This window comes from Papio anubis, chromosome 13, assembly GCF_008728515.1.
Source record: "Papio anubis isolate 15944 chromosome 13, Panubis1.0, whole genome shotgun sequence".
Classification (NCBI taxonomy): domain Eukaryota; kingdom Metazoa; phylum Chordata; class Mammalia; order Primates; family Cercopithecidae; genus Papio; species Papio anubis.
This window is the reverse complement of record NC_044988.1, coordinates 105,905,236-105,919,719: the sequence shown is the minus strand read 5'-3', so window position 1 is coordinate 105,919,719 and position 14,484 is coordinate 105,905,236. Positions and strand designations below refer to the sequence as shown.

Below are 14,484 nucleotides of genomic sequence, written 5' to 3'. Positions count from 1 at the left end.
TGGCTAGTCTCTTATCCCAGTGTGACAAATCTGACTGACCAAGGACTCACGGGGGCCTTGGCTGTTCCTGGGGGCTGACAACAGCCTGGGTCCCTACAGAGCCATTGAGGCGGGTGGGTCCCAGGAGGAGACAGTTTGTCCTTGGAACCAGAGGCCCAATCCCAGGAGTCTGTGGGCGAGCCCTCCAGATGGGCATCACCTCTGGTGGGTTCGTGCAGGGGTCGGGGCCTGTGTGGCCAGAGGGGCCTGGCCGACTCTTGAGAGACTGGCTGGCAGCTGGAGCAGGTCTGGGGCAGGTGCACCGTCTGAGGGTGACCCTGCCCAGCTCCCAGTTCCAGGGGGCTGAGGAGCCCCAGCAGCTCTGGCCAGACAGCTCTGAGGTCAAAGCCTGGGGCTAGGTGAGGCTGAGAGCCAGGGGCCACAGGCCTCCATCCCCAGCCCTCAGACTCAGGGGCCCTTAAGAATTCCTGACTGCCCATGTCCTGAAGGCACAGCCACCATACAGCTGGGCAAGGGCCCCGAGTGTGCAACTTCCTCCTGGGAGCCTCCCAGCAGCTGACACGGCCCCATCGCCCCACTCTCCAGACAGTAGTGCTGAGGCTGAGATGCCGCTGACCATCCCAGGACCAGACGAGGTGCGGTGTGTGCTGTGCGCACAAGATCCTACACAGATGCTCTGACCAGGATCCCCAGTTTCAAAGGGAGAACACGGAGGACCAGGGAAGGACAGGGCCTTGGCCCGGGTCTCTGGGTCCAAGTTTTGGGAGCTGCCTCTGGTGCCCCCGTCCTCTCTGGGGACCGAGCGGGCTGGGACACGTGCAGTGGGGGCTGGGCCTCCTGCAGCCCCACGAGATCCTGCAGCTGCTCGGCCGGTGTTGCAAACGGGCTCCCCCACTCCAGACGTGTCCCAACCTGCAGCGGCCCCTGCCCCTGGGCCCAGAGGAAAGCCTCGCCCGCCTTCCCCAGGTCAGGACAAGCCCCAGCGCGGCCCCCGTGCCAGCTCCGAGCGTGAGAAAGTGCTGAGCCGGGGAGGAGGGTGTGGCGTGGGGCCAGGTGTGAGTACCAGCCAGCGCCCACCTTCGCTTCTTGAGCCCAGCCCCCAGCTTCTGCCCTGCCTGGCCCCTGCCCCGGCCCTGCCCTGGAGCTGGGGCAGAGAGTGCCCACCTCCAGCCCCCTTGAGGGCTGGCCCCTTGGCTGCAGCTGCCACCCCTGCCCCTCAGCTCTGCCCCTGAAGCAGTGCGTGGCTGCACACAGCTGGCTCTAAATAGTTATCTCCATCAGGACAGGAGGCAGAGCTGGGTGTGTGGCCACATGGCCATCAGGCGTCTGTGGGGGTGGGGGAGACTCGCCAGAGCAGTTCCTTCCTTGTTGGGGTCACTGATCTGGGCTGCGGTGGGCCCTGGGTCAGGTGTGGGGCCTGGGCCACCCCAGCGATACCCTGCTCTCCCGAGTCAGACACAGAGCCCAGAGTCTTTGGGCCTCCTTGGCAGCCCCGGGGTTCCTAGGATAGGGTGCCCCACATTCCCAGCGTTCACCCAGGGCCCGGGAGCACCAAGGCCTGGTCTCTGGGTCCCAGGAGTGGTCCCGGGTCCTTTGTGGGCTACCGGAGAGGAGGAGGGAGAAAGGAGGAGGGGCCCAGAGCCAGGAGTGCACGGGGCCTCCCTGAACCCTAACCCTGACCGTGATGGGCATGAGCTCACAGTGGGGGTGGGGCAGTCACGCCATCCTCCGAGCAGCCAGCTGTGGAGGGTGCTGCCCGGGCATGTGCCCGCTCTCCGCATCAGGATCTGCCTGGTGGGAACCAGCCGGGGCTGCCCTGAGAGCCCAGCAGCATCAGAGGTGGGTCCCCCATCACGGAGCTCTGGCTGGAGCCTCCTAGGCCAACTGGCTTTAGACATATTGTCTGCTTCACACATGGGGAAACTGAGGCATCCAGCAAGGACGCAGCTCACCTAGGCCACCCAGTCTCTGCACCACAGAGGGGCTTCAAATGGCCCTGGAGCCCACCAGGCCCACAAAGGCCCCTCAGGACTCCGTGAAGGGGGCTGAGCCCCGGCCCCAGCAAGACTGGGGAGACACTGTCTGTGCCCAGGAGCTCCGGGGAGGCTCCAAGGAAGAGGCGTTTCATGCCCCAGGCGGCTGCAGGATGACTGATGTGCCTGAGAAACAGCAGGGACGGCACCGCACCATAGCTGGGGAGAGCGGTGCCCGGGCAAGGCCCCTGTGCAGAAGGGAAGGTCCAGGCTGCTCTTCACGTGTCTGTGTGATGAGGCAGAAGAGGCAGGGCACAGGCCCTGGGGGCTACAGGACTCAGGAGCCCGGGGCATGGGGCTAGGCCTGACATCCCGCCCATGCCCTCCCTGGTGGGCCACACACCTGTCCTCATCTGCCTTGGGCTGTGCTGGGCCCTGACCAGAGGCTCCCCTGGGCCTGTCTGCCCCCGAGCACTCGGCTTACTCAGCGCTCTAGTCCTAGAACCCTCACCAGCAAAACCTCAGAGTGTGAGGCTCCTGTTGGACCCTGGAGATTCCACAGTGGCTTTATTTAGGCCACTCCGGGTGTGGCAGCGCCCAAAGACAAGGGGAGGAGATGTCCCAGGGACCACACAGCAATGGCACGTGTGACCAGGCACCGATGGGGACAGCAGGGCAGCTTGCCGGCCTGGCTCTCAGAGGACTCACACGGGATGAGGTGGGGGATTGGGGGACAGGCAGTGGCTGAGGACTCGGGCTTCATCCTTCGGGCAGCAGGTGAGTTGAGCTGATGCACGAAGATGTGCAATTCACACTTTAGAAAGATGCCCCAGGTCCTGGGAGCAGTGCCCAACCTGCACAACCACACGCGACCAGGTCCAGCATGGAGGATGGCAGGGGCCTGGCCCTGGGGTAGAGAGGAGGTTGCCCACCTTCAGGAGCCTCCTCTCGCATGGCCAGCCCCTCCTCCACCGAGCCCACCTCGAGCATCCTGCCCTGGCAGCGTCCCCCGCAGGGAGGGGCCACCCTTGTTTATGGCCAAGTCACCACGGCTCCTTTACCATCTGCTGCAAAGGAAGGAAGGCCCCCGTTACCCACCCCACCTGTGGCGGCCGGCGCTGGGAACGGAAAGCCGAGGGCACCAGGCCACCTGTTCCCAACCTAGGAGTAGCAGGGGGACGGTGAGGCTGGGCTCAGCTAGACATGGGCCTGTGGGCCTCCAGCCAGCTTACCCCCACCCAGCCCCACAAGCCCACCCAGCCCTGCCTCTTCACCTTGGCTCTGATCATGTCCCGGAGAGGTGTCGTGAGCCCCGTACGTGCCTGGGCAGAACCCACCATCTCCCCGAGCACCCAGGGTCCCTCCCGTCCCCCATGAGCCGAGAGAGGCTGTGCTGCGGAGGTCAGCCTGCGGGCAGTGTGGGCCCTGAGAGACGTGGTCATTCACAACCTGCCCTGCCTGTGAGAGGTGGGATGGCTCAGATTCTCGCAGCCGTGGGCCAGGCTGGGGCTGCCACAGCCCGCGCATCTGGTGAGGGTCCCGGGCGAGCATCCTGTTCAGAGGCGGGAAAGCCATGGTATGGGGGAACTCACTGCCAAGGGTTTGTGCACAGAGCACCTTTTCCCAGGGAGATGGGGCAGGGCAGGACCCCCCACGGCCTCCCAGAACCAGCAGGTCTCCACAGGGTCCTTGTGCCTGGCGCGCCCTCCCCGTGGGAGAGGAGCCTGCCGAGAGGGCGGCCGGCACGTTGGGGCCTGAGCCGGGGAGTCAGATTTCTGCCTCGACACTCAGGCGGGTGTTGCAAGAACAGAGAAAGGCTGGCCGCAGGCGCTGGGTGGGCCTCAGGGGGCCTGAAAGGCCTTTCGTGTGGGAAGAGGGGGCTTTCTGGAATCCCAGGACCCCCCACATGGGTGAGGCGCCGCACCTCTGCCCGGGGGCCCCAGGTGGTGGTGGGGTGGGCATCTCCTCCCCGTCCCCAGGAATCACATGCTGGGCCTGGTGCGGAGGGAGGCACTGGCTCCTCCGGGCAGAGGCCTGCAGGCTCGGGATGCCACAGGGGCGGCCCCACGGGCACGGGGGGCTGTGGCCTCCATCCTGAGGTCCCTCTCCCAGGCGGTGAGCACCCGGGGGCCTGCAGGGGTGCAGCCAGGCGGAGAGCACCCGGGGGCCTACAGGGGTGCAGCCGCACGCGGAGGGCACCCGGGGGCCTGCAGGGGTGCAGCCACATGCGGAGGGGGCACCGGGGCCTGCAGGGGTACAGCCAGGCACAGAGGCACCTGGGGGCCTGTAGGGTGAAATAAAGACACGGAGGGTGGCCTGTAGGGTGTGTAGAAGCATATGGGTAACTGGGGTGGAAGGAACAGGCGGAAAGGGAAGGAAAGAATGGGGAATGGAAGCACGCCGGAGGCGGGCTGGGTCACTGCTAGGGTCTGGGAAGCTGAGCTCAGTGCGGGCCCTGCCCAAATGCGCCTGTGACCCCAGCAGCTTGCCCCCTTTTCCTGGCCTTGGCATGCTTCCTCCAGGGGCTGCCCAGGCTGCCAGGCTCTGCCATGCTGTGTGGAGCCCCTGGGCGTCCCCTCCAGGTGCCCTCAGCAGACGTGGAGCGGCTCTCCAGCCCAAGCCGGCCCTGCACTCGGGTCTCAGCGTCTATCTCTGCTGTGGGCGACTGTCTTGGGTGGGGCCAGGCCACTCCAGATAGAAGGTGCTGGTTGGGTGCGGGGGGCACTGGAAATGCCCCACACCCCCTCCAGTCCCCGGCCTGGGCCTGGCAGGGCCCCAGTAACCGGCCTGGCTGGGGCTCTGGGGTCTGTGGCCAGAGCTCTGTCAGAAGAGCTGAGACAGCCACGGTCCAAGCAGCCCCACCAACCCCAAGCCAGCCTGGCGGAGGCCCAGGAGTCCTGAGGGAGGGTCTGCAGCCCCCTCCCCACTTCCTCTCCCCTGCACACTCCAGGCTGTCCTCTGCGAGGCTGTCACTCCAGGAGACACAGGCCTCCTGCCTCTCTTCTTCCCCCACCGCGCAGGGGCAGAGACGGGGGAGGGTCCTGCAGGGCCAGGAGAGATGTTCAGTTTTCACTGTTCCTGGGCTGCAACCCCAGCTGGGTGGGTGCAACCTGGTGGGATGGCCCGAGCCACCCCGGCTCTTGGGCGGCCTCCTGGGTGGCCCCTCGGCCTGCCCCTTGCGTGTGGCCACGGGCAGCCAGCTTTCCGGGCCCCAGTTCGTTGCACAAGTTCCTGGGTCAACATAAACAACCGCGGTGCACCACAGAGTTCCTGGCCCGGCTTCCTCTCCACTCTCTGTGCGACCTCCTGACGGTGAGCGCCGCTGGCCCAGACCCCGGTCTGGTGCCGGCCTAGGACTGCTCTGTGGTCACAAGTCACTGAAGCAGCTGGGCTCTGTGGGTCGGGGTCAAGCACTGCAGCCTCCTCTGGGGGTGCCAGTGGCGCAAGGCAGCCCCCGTGCCTGCCAGGGCTCGGTCCCAGACCACTGGCCTCACCAGTGAACACAGGGGCATGATGCTTACACCCATCTGGAAAGTGAGGAAATGCACACGGGGGCTCCAGTGCTTCCTGGTCGTGAGCTCATCTGTTTCTGGTGAAAAGAACCCAACCAAACCCACGTAGCAGGACTGGCATCTTCTCCCTGCCTCAGAGAAACTGAGATCCAGAGAGGTGCCTAGCCTCCAAGGGTCCCTAAAGTTCCTCCTCTTCTTCCGCCTCCTCCTTCAGGAAGTCCTCCTGGACTGCCTCACCCAGAAGGGGTCTCGGCCTCCCTGGGTAATGGGGCATCCCCTACTGCTGCCCTTTTCTGGCTGTTTGAGGACAGCTGGTGCATCCAGTTCTTCCCTGTCTTCCCCCACTTGATTCGGTATACATTAGGCGCTCCAGAAATGTTTGCCAATTGCTTGGCCCAACTCACATGCCCCTCTAGGTGGAAGCTGCGCTCATTCCCACCCAAACAGCGTACGTGTGCCAGCACGGGCTCTGCTATCCTGGCCTCCCCATCTTTGCTCCCAATGTGCCATCAGCCAGAAAGCCAAGAAGCTGTTCCCACAGCAAAGGGGCAGCCAGGAGAGCACGGGCAGGCCAAGGACCCCGGGGACCCCAGGCCTCCACATCCTCTCCTGGGACCCGCCTCCCTCCCACTCCCTCCTTGGCCCCAGGGGACATCCGAGGTGGGGGCTGCCGTGTCCTGGCGCCCGGGCTGAGTCTCCACTGCCCGGACTGCCCAGTGCTCCTGTGTCCACAGCCAGTGTGTCCTGGCCTGGCCGTGGCTGTTGGGCTGTGACTGACAGCCTGGCCTCGGGGCCGGTGGGACTTGGGTGGGGTTTCTGCCACTTGGTAGTGGTGTGACCCAGCCAGCAGCCTCGGTTTCTTCACCACTTCCCTCACAGGATAAGGAAGTGAAAGATGGCAGATGCTTACGGAGCAGTGGGCGCCCACGGAGACGAGCCACGGCCACGCGGGGCTGCAGGGGGACGGCCAGGGTCCCATCCACATGGGACTTAGGTCTCAGTTCCAAGGCAAGCTGTGCCCCTGGAACCGGCCTCCATGCTGCCTGCACCACCAGCTCCTGCGCCTTGAGGGGCTGCACCGGGCAGAAGTGCCTGGTGTGGGGCCTTCGCTGAGGCAGGTCTTGGCTGGCAGCACCTGCCACAGGCCTGCGCTGGGCTCAGCGCGTGCTTCGTAAAACGGCAAGTAATGCCTGCTCTGTGGAGGAAAATTGGCCAGTGCGGAGGAGGGAGGAGAGGAAGAAACAGGGCTGGGCCGGCTGGAGATCCCCGCTCCGGCTGGCGGCTCCCCAGGCCTCCCCCAGGTGGTTCTCACACAGGCGTAGCGGTCAGACAGGACTTCCCAGCACCTGTGGCTTTCCCCAGGTGACAGCAGGCCGGACACCACGTGCTGACAGTGACTCTGAGTTCTCGTCGTCTTTTCCTTTAAAAGAATGACCTCTCCTTCAGCCCAAACCCTCTTCCACACGCCTCAGCCAGCCCACCTCTTCCCCAGCCTCTCCCAGGCCGGCTGTGGCTGGTGGGGGCACCTGGCTGACAGCCCCACCTAGGGCCCTCTGATGTCCTTCTGGTTTTGGATGCTGAGGAGTTTACTGCCCCGGAAGGCAGTTTCCATACTAGCTCTCTGTCAGCCGCTCTCTGCACCTGTCTGGTAGGCCTCCAGGCACACCCCTGCCCAGCCTCTTCATGTGGGAGTCCCAGGGGCAGCAGCCGCTGAGGCCAGGCCTTCCGGCCAAGCTCGGATGCCCGCTCTTTCCAGGGCCTCCTGATCACCCCAAGTAGAGGAGCTCATGGAGCTGCCCCCAACAAGGAGCCTCTTCTCACCCACAGTCTCTTTCACTTTGCAGCAGCTCAGGGCGCCGCCATTCTCTCCAACTCACAGGGCAGAGGACAGGACAGAGACACTTACTGGAGGGCACCCGGCCTGGAGGCGTCGCCGCCTTCGGCTCCAACCAGCCCCATGCCCTGCAAAGCCCCTGAGGGCCAGGCCCACCCAATGCTGCTCGACTCCGTAGCCTGGCCCAGCGTGGTGGCACAGCTCACAGGAGGCACCGGCCTGTTCCCAGTGCACGGCCCCAGTGCTTCCCGCCGTCCTGTTCGGGATTCGCATCTCCCGTGTGGGTGCAGGTCCCAGACCCGGGGCCTGCCGGTCCCCACACCAGAGCCACCGAACTCCAAGGGCCCTGTCCTCCTGACTCCCCCACACCCGGTGGGTGGCCCACATCTCTTGCATGGCTCTCAGCCTCTCCCCCTGCAGCCCTGAGGGTCTCCCCATAATGGCCCTCTTTGGCACTTCTTAAACCCAAAGAGGCAGCAGATCTGAGACACGGCAGGGCTGGCCAGGGCTCCTGCAGGGAAGTGGGTGGGGCCCTCCCTTAGGCCTGTGCCCCCAGCCCCCAATCCCACACCCCCATCACCCCCAGGTTGCCCTGCAGGTGCTGCGTGTTTGGACAGCTGGAAGCAGAGCTCGGCCTGTGACCTGCCTGGTCCAGCAATTGGGCCTTTCTGGAGGTGAGCCTGGGAGTGGCAGAGCTGAGGAAATCACCCCCGTGGGGAGGTGGGGGAGGGGCGAGGCCCACCCCACCAGGCCCTGGAATGTTCCGTGGACTGGATCCTGGAGAACCCACTTATCTGGGCTCCAGGAAGGCGGGATCAATGTTTCTTTGACCTGAGGAAGCAAAGCAGCCCCCCGACATCCTTCCACACACTCATCCTCTCTGGTGGGGAGCCAGGGAGGACACGTACGAGATGGACACGGTGGGGGCCCACATCCCAGGCTACTCAGACAGCAGGGGTCAGTCCCGACGGGCTGGAGAAACCTCAGGCCTGACATGCCTCAGTTTCCCCAAGTGCACCATGGCCCAGATGGTGGAGACCTCTTGGTGTGTCTCCTCTGCCTGCAAGATCCAGGAGCCCAGGCTCAGCCTGCGATCCACCTGGCCCCGGCCCTGGAGGGGGATGGGGAGGGTCTGCGACTATCCTGGGGGGTATCCACGCCCACTTCTTCTACCTGGGGACAAGGGTGTGAAGTCCCATGCAGCCGCCACGCAGCCTCACGTGCCTGACGATGGGAGCCAGGCCAGCCCCTCACACAGGTGCTCCTGGGCAGCCTCCCTGATGACCTGGACAAGTCACCCCAAGAGCACGTGCTCCAGGCAGCCCCCTCGTCTTAGGGGGCACGGGAGGCACTGGGGGTCTTCAGCCGGTGATGGGGTGACTGACGAGGCTCAGCCCCAACACCGGGGTCCTGTGGCCGCTGGGAGCCGGAGCACTCCCCCGGCTGGAGCTGAACCGTGACTACAGCCCTTCCCAAGAAATGGTGGGGAATCGTCCCCGTGGCTAGGGTCCCACAGACTGGGCAGGCCAGACAGGCCCTCGGAGGAGGCTGGTGGGATCCGAGTAGGCAGAGGGGAGAGGGAGAAGCGAAAGGGCAGCCCCAGCCTGCGGTGGGGCTTGTCCCGGGCAGGAGGGGCCCTGCTGTCACTGTCGTGGGAACCACCGAGTCACCGGAGGGGCAGGGGCAGAGGGGTCTCGGTGGAGAGAGGGGTCCCCAGAGGCCTTGGGAGACAGGGGAGGTGCCCAGGGCTCTCTGGCCTTGTTCTCTACCAGTTCAATGAGAGCTTTGTTCCAGGGGCCCCGGGTCCCTCTGCCTCCAACAGTCTGGGCTGCGTTTTCTGAGCACCTACTGTGTGCTGGGTGTGGGCGTCCAGGCAGGTGTGCTGGGTATGGGCGTCCGGCTAGGCACTGGCTAAGCCCTGTCCCTCCCCAGAGTCACAGCGACACACACAGCCACATCCTGTAAACGAAGACCTCGTGTCTCAGAGGTCAGGTAACTTCCCCAAAGCTGGTCTGGCCTCCCAGCCCCATCCCCAGTCCCAGAGGGGAGGTGGGATGAAGGCAGGGCTAAGGCCAGGCTGTGTGGAGGCAGAGGCGCCTGCCGGCCTGCGGGACGGAGGGAGGAAGTGCCTGGGCCTGGGCAGACAAAGGCCCTCAGATTCATAAGCTGAAGCCCTAGCAGCCAGGGCCTCAGCATGTCACTGTGTTTGAAGACAGGTAAAGGTCATCAAGGTAAGACAGGGTGGCCCTGATCCAATATGACTGACGTCCTTGTAAGAAGAGGAGATTGGGACAGACACGCCTGGAGGGACGGCCACGTGAGGACGCCTCAGCGAAATGGTGTGCAAGAGCGGGAAGTGGGGCCTCAGAGGAGCCAGCACTTGGATCTCGGGCTTCCAGGAGGATCAGTCCCTGTGGTTGAAACCTCCGGGGCCTGTGCGACTTCGTCACGGCCGCCCGAGCTGACAAATTCCCCTGACCCACCCCGCCGCAGTGCCACCCAGAAGCTTGGCAGGTGCTGTGGCAGGGGCTGGGTCCCTGCTCGGCCCTCGGGTGCCGGGGTATACCCTATGAGAGCAGCACAGCCACGGACACGGCCATCTGCAGTTCCAGGCTCCGGGCACCATCTGGGACCCCGGTTCCTGATGTAAGAGGCTCCCCACTGCCGTCCCATCCTCTGCAAGGTACCTCGGAGAGCAGCTGGAGGCTAACGGGACGAGGCCTGGGTTTTAGGGTCCTGCCTGGGTTTCTGTGTGGCCTGGGGCCACCGTCTTTCCCTCTCTGGTCCCCTTTACTCTCACATCCCAGGCTGGATGACTGGGGCCCAGAAGCTGCTCCCCGCCTCCTCTGGGCTTCCTGGTCGCACCCCTGGCCTGACAGCCCCTGGGAAGGCCCCGCTCTCCCTCTCGGGGCCCAGCCTGGCCCCTCCTGTTGAGCTGCAGCCTCCCAGGCCTCCTTCCCACGCGCATCGGCTCTGACTTCAGGGCTCCCCACATGCGTTCCCCTCTAGGAAGAGCCCCCGGGGGTCCCTGAAACCCTCTCCTCCCTGGACCACCTGTTCCTCCTGCACCTCTATGGGGGGCCGCGTGGGGCCGCTGACCGCAGTCTCACGCACAGCCCGGGAGCGCCTGGAGGTTGCGGGGCGGCAGGCGCTCAGTCAGTCCTCGGGTCACCATGATGGCCTTGCTCTGTGATCCACACTGAGGCCCAGTGGTCAGCTAGGGGGCTGGACAGGAGGCGGCCACTTCCTGGGCTGGTGGTGACTCACAGGTCTGTTTCTGGGAAAACTCCCGCCCACCCCCACTCAATCCGGATGGTGCAGAGCTCGGTGTGGGGACCAGCTGTGGGAAGTGCATTGTGATTAGGGGCCGCGTCTGGGGGTGGGGAAGGCGGGAGCTGGGGCGGAGGGTGGGGTGGGGTGCGGGACATCTCCACCAGACGCCTGCCTGGGCTGCTGAGCTGTGCACCCCGTGTGCCCTGACGCCCCACATATTCCCTCCCTGGGCAGGGGTCAGGGGCCCCGAATATTATCACAGGGAGACCACACAAGGCTCCCGCCTGCGCCCCTCCCCAGGTCCCTCACGCTCAGGGGGGCCCGGCCCAGCCTTGCCGAGGCCTGCACAGCCCAGGAGGGGCACCCCCTGGGGTCCCACAGCTCCGAGGGGCAGCGGGTGGCCAAGAATGAATCCGCAGGGCTCCGGCCGGACACTGGAGGAAACAGGCTGCTTCCAAATGGGGCTGGGACGCAGGGACTGTCCCCCAGGCTTCCCCGGCCAGAATCCAAATGCCATTTGCCCAGCCGGGCCCTGGAAAAACATCCTCTGAGAAGACTCCGGGGAGGGGAGGAGGCCTCTGGCCGGGTGGGGAGCAGGGCCCAGGCCTGCTGAATAAACACCCAGGGACCCTGCAGAGTGAAAACAGAGCCGCAGCCGGCCAGCCCCTCCCAAGCCCATTTGGCTGCTGCAGCCCTGACCCTGCTCAGGGAGTCTGGACAAGTCTTTTTTGTCTTAACAGCTTCATTGAGATACGCAGTTGGTCCTTGATCAATGGGGGACTCGGGCACCAACCCCACACAAAGTGGAAAATCCTTTTATGTATGTATATTATAAGGTCTCAAACTCCTGACCTCAAAAATATACATATATTTTTTAGATGGAGTCTTGCTCTGTTGCCCAGGCTGGAGTGCAGTGGTGCAATCTCGGCTCACTGCAACCCCCGCCTCCCGGTTTCAAGCGATTCTCCCGCCTCAGCCTCCCAAGTAGCTGGGATTACAGGTGCACACCACCACGCCCAGCTAATTTTTGTGTTTTTAGTAGAGATGGGGTTTCACCATTTTGGCCAGGCTGGTCTCAAACACCTGACTTCAGGTGATCCGCCTGCCTTGGCCTCCCAAAGTGCTGGGGTTTCTATTTTTATTTCTTGAGGCATGTTCCTGCTCTGTCGCCCAGAGTGTGCTCAGAGCTCACTGCAGGCTTGAACTCCTGGGCTCAAGCGATCCTCCCACCTCAGCCTCCCGAGTAGCCGGGGCCACAGATGTACACCACCTTGCCTGGTTAATTTTTAATTTTTTTGTAGAAACGGGGTCTTGCCATGTTGCCCAGGCTGGTCTCAAACTCCTGGCCTCAAGTGATCTTCACGCCTTGGCCTCCCAAGGTGACGGGATTACAGTGGTGAGCCACCTCGCCAAACCCAAGTATGACACTTGATTCCGCCGAAACTTAACTACGGAGAGGCTACTGCTGACCAGAAGCTTTACCAATAACATAAACAGTCGACGCACGTGTTTGTATCATGTATGTGTGGTATAGTGTGTTCTTACAACCCAGTAAGCCTGAGAAAAGAAAATGCCATTCGGAAAATCCTAAGGAAGAGAGAATGTGTTTCATAGTCTCCAAGTGGAAGCGAATCACCTTAAACGTCTTCATCTGGTCTTTTTCACGTTGAGGAGGCTGAGGAGGAGGAGGAGGAAGAGGAGGGGCTGGTCTTGCAGACCCAGGAGCAGCAGAGGCGAGAGAAAATCCACGTGGAGATGACACCCGAGGTTCAAACCCACTTTTTTCCAGGGTCAGCCTTAATTCATGCTCCATGAATTTCTCCACGGACAGTGGCAATTCCACCGTTTCCAGTGCGTGCAGCTACGTGCGGCCATCACCACCATCCATTCAGGATGTTTTCTTTTTTTCTTTTAGAGACAGAGTCTTGTTCTGTCGCCAGGCTGGAGTGCGGTGGCGCAATCTCGGCTCACTGCAAGCTCTGCCTCCCGGGTTCAAGTGATTCTTCTGCCTCAGCCTCCTGAGTAGCTGGGATTACAGGCCCGTGCCACCACCCCCAGCTAATTTTTGTGTTTCTAGTAGAGACAGGGTTTCACCATGTTGACCAGGCTGGTCTCGAACTCCTGACCTCAGGTGATCTGCCCACCTCGACCTCCCGAAGCACTGGGATCACAGGGGTGAGCCACCGCAAAGCCCGGCCCAGAACATTTTCATCAAAAATAAAGCTTCATCACCGCAGCCCCAGCCCCCCAGCCATAAAGACCCACTCAGCCACCTTCTGTTCCCAGGGGCTCACCAGTGTTGGGCTTTTCGGGAATGGAATCACACACATGAACCGTGGTGTACACACCACATCTTTAAGGCCTGTCCGTGCTGAAGCCTGCCTCAGAATTTCTTCTGTTTTTGTGGCGGAAGGATAAGTATTCCATTGTACAGACGGACTACCCGGTTCATCCATCACCCACCCAGGGGCACTTGGGCCGTTTCCACGTTTAGTGAAGGAAGCCGCACTTGTGTTTGTGCAGACAGGAGCTTCCGTTTCTCCTGGGCACACACCTAGGAGTGGAGTTGCTGGGTCCCGTGGTGTGTGGTGACTGTTCGGTTGTTTTGGGAGCTGCCGGCAGGTGCCCCAGCAGCTGGGCCGGTTCACATTCCCTCCGGCGTGCGAGTCTCTGATCTCGGCGCCCACACCCCTGGCTGGCTCTCTCCTCCCTCCAACTTCGCAGCCACACTGGGGGCAGGTGGGAGTGTGAGCGGGGGCCGGGCACACGCAGGGGCTGACTCCACACCTCGCAGGGCTGGTCTGCAGGTCTGCCTGGGAGACAGGAACATCACACCCGCATTTCGGAAGAGGATGCTGGGCTCAGAGAGGCCCACCAGCAAGTTGGGCCCTCACCGGCCACTTCCTCCATTCTCTGGGCTCGGCAGGAGCTCAAGGTGTGCGTCCCTCCCTCGGCGTCCAAGCCCCACGCTGGGCCTGCCCTGGACATGAGTGGACCATTGGACCTGAGGCTGGAGAACCCGGGACAGAACAAAATTCAAGTGTGAAGTTCCGGAAGGTTCTGGAGGGTTCCAGAGGCCCCCGGAGCTCCCTGGGTGCCCTGGACTCCACGAGTGGCCACCCAGCCTGTGGTCCACGGTCACCTAGATTCACCCCCTTGATCCTCCAGACACACACAGGGCAACCCTCGTGTTCCTGGGGCCGCTGGTCCTGTAGCCTGAGCTGCCCTCTGTAGGAATCCCCTCCCTGCCCGGCCACGCCTGCCCACCATGGCCGCCTCCCCAGCTCAGGCTACAGGGAGAGGCCAGAACCTTCTCTGCTCCCGGAACCCACTGTCCACGGCTGAGCACTGAGTTCCCAGCTCCGCGGCTCTGCCCTGACCTCCCCCTCATGCCCATGTCTACTTCTGAGCGCTGAGCCTCAGGCCACACAGCCTGGGGCAGAGGTCAAAGGCTCAGTGCCTCATGGAGCAGCTCACTGGCAGGGGCCACACACCCAGGCCTCCTACCAGCAGGGGGGACGTGGGGGCGCAGGGTTGGAGTCCAGGGAGCCTGGTCCCGAGGGTGGGTGCCCACTAGAGAGTCCTGTCACAGGGCTCCTGACTGGCCTGGGGGTCAGCTCCCCTCCAGCGCCATCTCCATTTATAGAGGAAACAGGCCTGGGGGCTGCCATTAGAATAGTGCTGGAAAACGGGCTGGGCGCGGTGGCTCAAGCCTGTAATCCCAGCACTTTGGGAGGCCGAGACGGGCGGATCACGAGGTCAGGAGATCGAGACCAGCCTGGCTAACACGGTGAAAACCTGTCTCTACTAAAAAAATTACAAAAAATTAGCTGGGCGAGGTGGCGGCGCCTGTAGTCCCAGCTACTCCGGAGGCTGAGGCAGGAGAATGGCG

At 63.3% G+C, this 14,484-nt stretch overlaps 1 pseudogene; it reads left to right on the top strand.

Moving 5' to 3' along the window:
- The first annotated feature begins 2,686 nt into the window (after positions 1 to 2,686).
- LOC103878061 lies at positions 2,687 to 10,691 on the top strand (annotated as a pseudogene).
- The last annotated feature ends 3,793 nt before the right edge of the window (positions 10,692 to 14,484 follow it).